Source organism: Armigeres subalbatus, chromosome 3, assembly GCF_024139115.2.
Source record: "Armigeres subalbatus isolate Guangzhou_Male chromosome 3, GZ_Asu_2, whole genome shotgun sequence".
NCBI classification, from domain to species: Eukaryota; Metazoa; Arthropoda; class Insecta; order Diptera; family Culicidae; genus Armigeres; species Armigeres subalbatus.
In genome coordinates, this window is record NC_085141.1 from 259,359,471 (window position 1) to 259,366,814 (window position 7,344).

Here is a 7,344-nt window from a genome sequence, read left to right on the forward strand (position 1 = left end):
AATTATGCGATACCCATATTTATAGGTTCCCTTGATCTCAATGTTTTTCATTGAAAACAGTTTCATGCCTATTGAAACAAGTTTTTCGGGTCTTATCAAGCATGGACATGAAAGGCATACTTGAAATCTGTCGATTGAGGGGCTTACCGCAGAAATTCGTCCATTGAGACGAACGCTATTAGCGTTTAAAATCTTTCAACACAGCGTAACGCGGTCGATTTGAATATTTTGGAATGACACCCGGTATAGTAAAGAGAGACGTAAGTCCTACGTCAAAAAATGTGGCAAAATTTAGGCACGGATGCGCATTAGGAGCTAGTGATAGATAGAAGTGGATTAAGCCGGAACCATCCATACCGGTTAAGCAGAACTCGTTACTCTGAAAACTAGTCTACTCCGTTATTGCCAGGTCAGCTGTGTTTACGCAGAGAACCAACAGGTGAAGTTTGAGACTATCATCATCTTCAATGTGTTAGAACTGCCCAAGCAACCAGAAGCTCAGATTTTACTTAAATTTGTTACTAAGCGAACCAATTGATTCACTTTTGATTCACATTCAGTTCCAAGCACCGTAACGGAACTTCAAACTTCACTTTTGCACTCCCACCATATAAAAAATATTCAAAATGCGAGCTGATTAAGCCGAAACATCCCTTCTTATCCGAACATTTGGTTGCTTGGGTGGTGAGGTTTTACAGTAAGAGGTTTTACAGTACAGGCAACTTTCGCAACTTCGCCACTCTCCCAACTAAGATGCGCTAAACAACGCATCAATTAGTTTGACAGATAAAATGAAGAAAGTTCGGTTCGAAAGTCCCGACCCGAATTCTAAGTTGGTGCTACGCCGACAATACAAGCATGCAGGGCGGCCATGAGATGGTTGAAAGTTGCATGCTCAGAGTCGGATCGGCGCAATCACGAAGACTCATCTGAGCCTACTGCCATCGAGCTCTTGCTAAATTTAGGATTAGAACGGTCGTTGCGATAATGGCTGCCAGTGTATAGCCAGGCTCCAATACGCTTCTTGGTTCCCCTCCCGTAGCTAATTTAACAACCTCTTTGCGCGGGCTGGCTACCGGTATCAGTGCGTATCACGAAGAGACGAACTATGTGGCCTCCTCCATGTGCCGTCTTACATCTGAGCCTCTCCAAGAACGGTACGCAACACTTATTTTAGAAGATTCCAATCCAAGAACACGTTGGTCTTCCACGAGCATCGTTAAGGTTCCGTGTTCTAAGAAAACTACCAGTCTAATGAGCGTTTTGTAGATATAGTCGATTTGAAAACGAATTGCAATTTCTATTATGTTTTGACACTGAATCTTATAGCTGCCAGATGACGTTGTTGAAAAACAGACATCCCCGACAAGAACATTTTCTGCACTGATTATTTCTCATTTTTTTCTGTGTGCGAAAAAACTGCAAACGATTCAAATCATGCTCACGACAGCATACAAATGACGTTGTTTATAACCGAAATCTGCACATCAAAATACCACGTAAGTGTAGTGGCTGTTGTTTTTCACACCTGCTTATCTTAGCTCTGGCAGTGGCTGCTGATGAGTTGAGTAAACACATTTGCTCTTCACCAGGCACCTAATTTTTCGCATTCCCAAATTTGGCATTCGAACATTTGAAAACCAAATGCTCGTTGGCGTTCGCTTCGTCCTCGCTAACCAGCTTCCGTTACCAAGTCTATAGAGCGATTCAGTGCGACCACTGCCTTGCTGCCAGTATACGTTTGATTCAAACTAAAAAAATAAATTCCGACACGTTATCTCGGCTCATTATCTTCAACAGGTGTTTGTTTTGCGTTATTAGATTCTACGTTGCGGTTGTCGTTTGACGGCGCGCGTGGGTCGCCTGCTGGAACCAGCGCAACGCGCGCTCCCCAGTGCAAAACGAGACCCCATTATCCGTCGGTAAATAATTGGAACGTGATTTTCTGCTCGAATTTAAGTGGGAGATGTTCAAACGGAGCCGATGGATTCCTCGAAACTGTGGGGGCAGCCTACTGACCAAACAGTTTGGTGCTTTAAATTAAAGCACAACCAATAAATCAAGTTTTACGAGTTGACCAATGCGTTTGGGAAAAGGAGTTTATCGTTCGAATTGCGAGGCATGATGCCAGAACGGTTTCCCTCCCGAGGGGGCTGCGGAATCGAAATAAGATCTCCTTCTGCCTGCGAATGACTGACAATTCCACGAACCATTGTGGGATTGGTTTCCGAGAGTTGAAGTGTGGCGTCGTCATTATAGAGCCAACCGCATTGGAGGTGAAGATTAATTAGTCGCAAGAAATCTACCCAGAATAATTCCGGAATTCATGGCGGGGGGTCTGAAGGGGATATGAATTAGGCGGTGCGCGCGATCTGCATACCAAGATAATGGATTACCAGCCAGTCGGTGGCTATAAATCCTTCGAACTGCTATAGATCTTGCCAGGGTGGGGTTGCTGAAATATAAATGCACGGAAATTCGGTTTGGCATGCGGGGGAACGGGTGTGCATAATTGAGGCTATGGGTCGGAATCTCAACGATGAACTGCTTTGGACAAGGCGGCTTTTCGTAGTGATAATATAGGAACGGGCGTGCGATTCAGATCGCCTAAATAAATTCAAAATTGTTTAGGAGTGCATATGTGTTGATAATATAATGGGTCAAATCAGGCTATGGGATTGAAAGTTATGGCAAAAATACTAATTCAAAAACCTGTATAGGAAACAAAATTCTGGCACTTACTCTCATCCGAATTGCTTGCAACAAGTTGCGTTCGGCAGGGAATTTAACAATAAGTATAAAAAATGTGAAAAATAAGGCCTACCTGATGTTATTTTATTTATTTATTTAGCACCGTTAGCTGGATTATTTAGGCCTTCTGTTTATTTCAGTGTTTGAAACTGTTGAAAATGACTTATATTCTATATTACAAGACACTTCAAGACAAAATTTTCAAAACGACTTATCTGCTTTTGTAAACAAAGATTTAAAAGACGATTTGACGAATCTGATAGCTCTCCCACGCAATCCTTCACCTATCTATTGATGGTGTTGGTTTGCGTGGGAGAGTTATCAGATTCGTCAAATTGTCTTTTGAATCTTTGTTTACAAAAGCAGATAAATCGTTTTGAAAATTTTGTCTTGACTTTATACTGTAATCAGTAAGGGTATGCGATAACACACTTTTTCATAACGATAAGAAACGAAACGAAATTTAGAATTTCTATGTTGATTCGAAACAAAACGATACGAAATATAGATTTACTTTCGAGACTTCGAAACGATACGAAATCAAGCTCCATTTAATTCGAAATTTTTACGAAACGAAATTTAATTTTTTTTCCGCAGAATTTTTATTAAATTGGTTTTACATTATGTACGGAATTTTGATTTCACTTTTCATAGTCAAATACAAGATGAATACACAGCTAGGTGTTTCAATTTGCCCAATTTATGGACGAGAAGAAGGCGGGGGTGAAAAATTCATTTTCGGTGCAAAACATAAACAAACCGGCTGGCTATTCTATACTAAAATCCAAGATGGCTGAATCGTGAATTTGGCAGATTGGAACACCTAGTGGTGTATTCATCTTGGTCAAATAACTGTTTTGCGACTATTGGAGTCTGTGATAAATCGCCGCGTTGCCGTTTATGTACCATTGGCGATAAGGCAATATTCCAGCATTTGTTTTGAAAGGAATACATCGAGGAGCGTGTGCTCCCGAAACTGATCAATCAGTTTAGTTTTATGTTAGTAAGTTTATAAAAATATAGAAATTGTGTGATTTTTCGTTTCAAATTTCGTTGAAAACCTTATTTCACTTAAGAATTATGTGATTATGAAGAAGCATACTTCATATTTACTCATCAGCGTGGTTTTATGGTATTGAGATAACTTAAAATTAGAAAATAAATGCATAGATTTTATTTTTTATTCAGTGGGATACTCCGCCGTGAGTATACGCAGATAGAGAATTAATAACCGTCGTCGGGGGTGAGAATGGGTCACTGTTTCAACTACTTAGAATGCTTTTAGAATAGATTGAATGTATCTGAGGGCAAGAAGACTAAAATATAAGAGACCTTTTTGAACGATTTTGCTCTACGACCTCCAGACTGCATGTGAGAGAAATGACCCATTCTCACCCCCCAGACCCATTGTCACCCCCGATGGCGGTAGCTTACATTTGCTAACTAGAATTATCCTGTGAATCTTTCTAAAATGCACAAAGATATGTGTTTCAGATTATATTTTACAAATGTGGCCGCAGTGTTTTTACGGCAGCAGTTTACCAGATAGGGGAACTGTTCCGTTTTCAATCTCACTGTACATATATTCATCTCATAGCGAAACAAAGAAATTCCGCACCAATTTCGTCGTCTCCTTTTGCTGACATGCATGCTCACTGCTGAAAAAAATCACAAAAATAATAAACAAAAATAAAATACCTTTTCATTGCTTTGTTTTTCGTGAGACCAATATCGGAGCTATGAGATGAAGTCCAGGAGCAGTAACCCTATGAAATAATTTTCCTTTCTCATACAAAAAGTTGTATCAAAAGGCTATCATTCTTTCCAAATTCAAAATTTTTATAAAAGGCTCTCTTTACAACATGTTTATAAAAATCTTAAATAATTCAAAGAAAAATCACATGGTAATGAATATGCGTTAAACATTTAGGATGGGTGCAAAATTGAGAAAGTGTAAGTTGTGTAAAAACAGAATCCAGTGTATACAATCATCTTGACGAACTGAACTATTGTCTGTTTGTCCTTGTATATGTGTTTGTGCATATGAGATATGCAAAAAATGTTGTGAAATTTTCATCATTAATCGACTTCAATTAAGTGCAAGAAACAGCTGTTATGGTCAGTATGAGCTGAAAACAATCATGAGTAAAGAACTTACAGCAGTTTAAATGATCTTCCAACCCGTTCTGGATTTTTTTTTGCAAATTTAATGCAAAGATCTAGAAATGCCCACGAATCTGCAATGTTCCGTACATATTGGGCAAATAGTCAAAGAAGAGCTTATCTTAGCTTTATTAACTGTACACATCGTAGTTGCTAATCATGATTGGCCGAGATACAGCAAATATGCACAGCTCACCAATTGTATAATCTACTTTGGATAAAAAAATATTCTCATGGTACTTGCTTCGGAGTTTCCATTTCATGACCAATAATGATGCCGGTCACGTGCTTACAGTCAATTTATCCCTTAGGGCCTTCTTAACTCTTAAACGGTTCTTAACCATGTGCTTAAACCTGGTTTCAGGCCTAAGCAGAGGTGAAGAAATTGGAATCAACCCGTAATGCTGGGTGGACACCTTTACGTGGTCCGGAGACGAGCCAGCCTCGGGCTGAAAGTCTCCTTAATAAAGACACACAAAAAAAAAAAACCTTTACGTGGTGTGTTACGGAGTAAGATCTACCACGGTTACATTGCTAGCTACAGGCAAATCCTGACGCAACGAATACCTTCCTCATTATCCAACTCCGTGGTACTTATGAGGGTGTCGCTGAGTCGGTGGCCTCTCGTTAAGTAAGTACTACATCAACACTTCCTTACTCTCCCCAGTTACGGTGAAGATGAGCGTGGCCAGGAGTAGTAATCCTCATGCTTTTGTTATATTTTTGTTTAAGACTGGAATCAAGGACCACTCTCCTTCTTGATTTCTGATGGCACTCTAGATAAGGATCTCAAAAGTAAAACATGAGTATCACTAGTGTCCAATCTACGAATTACACCGTAACAATGCTAATGCTAATGCAGAGGTGAAGAAATTGGAATCCACACCGCCACAGCTTTGCCTTAAAATTATACTGATCTGATTCATATCTGATTAGATTCACGCAAAGAGGATAGAATAGTTGAAGATATGTTTCGTTTTCTGCAAGATATTACTAACAAAATACTAGAGACGTTTCATAGAAGAAAACTAAATACGTATTTGCGACTCAGAATGGGGTTATGTAACGGTTGGCCCAAGGTATCTTGAGCTCTAGGTACGGTATTCTAAGCAGTCACTGGGTGCGGGCAGAGGTATTTGAGAGGGGGTTGGAAAATGACAGCCAGCCACTTACACGCTCGTTCGGCTGAACTCAATTTTGAGTCGCTTTAACTCAAAATAATAACTTCTTCAGAGACGTCAAGCGCTGAGTAACTGGGAATTATTATTTTGAGTTGGTTTGACTCATTCTGAATAAATCGAAGCAGAACTAGAAAATGAGTTCACAGTGAAAATTTCAAGAAGTTCAACGGTCGCTGATAGAATTTCACGTAAGAATTAATAATGTAAAGTCTCAACCAATATTTGCCCATTTGACTCTTTCTCGTTGCAGCATTAACATCTTGAAACAACGATCCAAAGAAACTGAAGCACAAATATTTAGACAAGGTACATATATTATTTATTTTATCAATTATTTTGAAGATTGTAGATCTTTACAATGGGGCCTTCACTAGCCGTGCGCTAAGATGCTCGCCTATAACGAGGTCTACAAAGAAAGATCATGCCGAAGATGGCCGGGTTCGATTCTCGGTCCGTTCTAGGAAATTTTCGGGTGTGAGATTTTCTCGACTTCCCTGGGCATAAAAGTACCATCGTGTTAGCCTCATACGAATGCAAAAATGGTAACTTGGCTCAGAAACCTTGACTCAGTTTATAACTGGGGAAGTGCTTAATAAACACTAAGCAGCAAGGCAGGAATGTCCCAGTGGGAGATGTAAAATGCCAATAAGATTAAAAAGAAGATCTTCACAAAATCTTCATTAAATAAGAATTTTCATCCATATTTTCAGGACATTCACAGATCGCTCGAAAAATGGATGGAACAGTTCCGGGATTTTGCAGTCGCTCTTGTACACTTCGTCAAATGTCCGCATCAGTTACCGCTAATACGACATCCAGCTATAACAGCAGATATGAAGGAGGTTTGGGCAGAGGTCCACGATCCCTAACTAATCTATGCATCTTTTGCCAATGCTCTTTTCTTCTTGCCGCATCATTAACAACGGCCGCTCAACAGCCATTTTAGGAACGTTGAATTATTTTATTATGGAAAGCGGAATATGTATAATCATGTTTACTGTTGTATTTATTTAAATTTATATTCGATAATAAATGTACTCTGTATCCAAATTAATTATCTTTTAACTGAACAAGATTAATTTTTTTCGATTTAACAAACTCAAAATCCTATATATCCGATTTTGTGAATTTGAGTTGAAGCAACTCAAAATAAAAGATCTTCCTCTGTTACTCAAAATTGAGTTCGGTTGCCTTACGGTCACTCCTGACAGAATCCCAGTTTCAAAGTTCTCGCGTTTTCGGGGGCGCA

General features: G+C 39.4%; 1 long non-coding RNA gene across 1 annotated transcript; it reads left to right on the forward strand.

Moving 5' to 3' along the window:
- Positions 1–6,150: 6,150 nt before the first annotated feature.
- Positions 6,151–7,066, forward strand: LOC134219922 (uncharacterized). The gene is made up of 3 exons (XR_009981712.1): positions 6,151–6,283; positions 6,346–6,401; positions 6,806–7,066. It is a non-coding gene; the product is annotated as an uncharacterized LOC134219922 (long non-coding RNA).
- Positions 7,067–7,344: the final 278 nt, after the last annotated feature.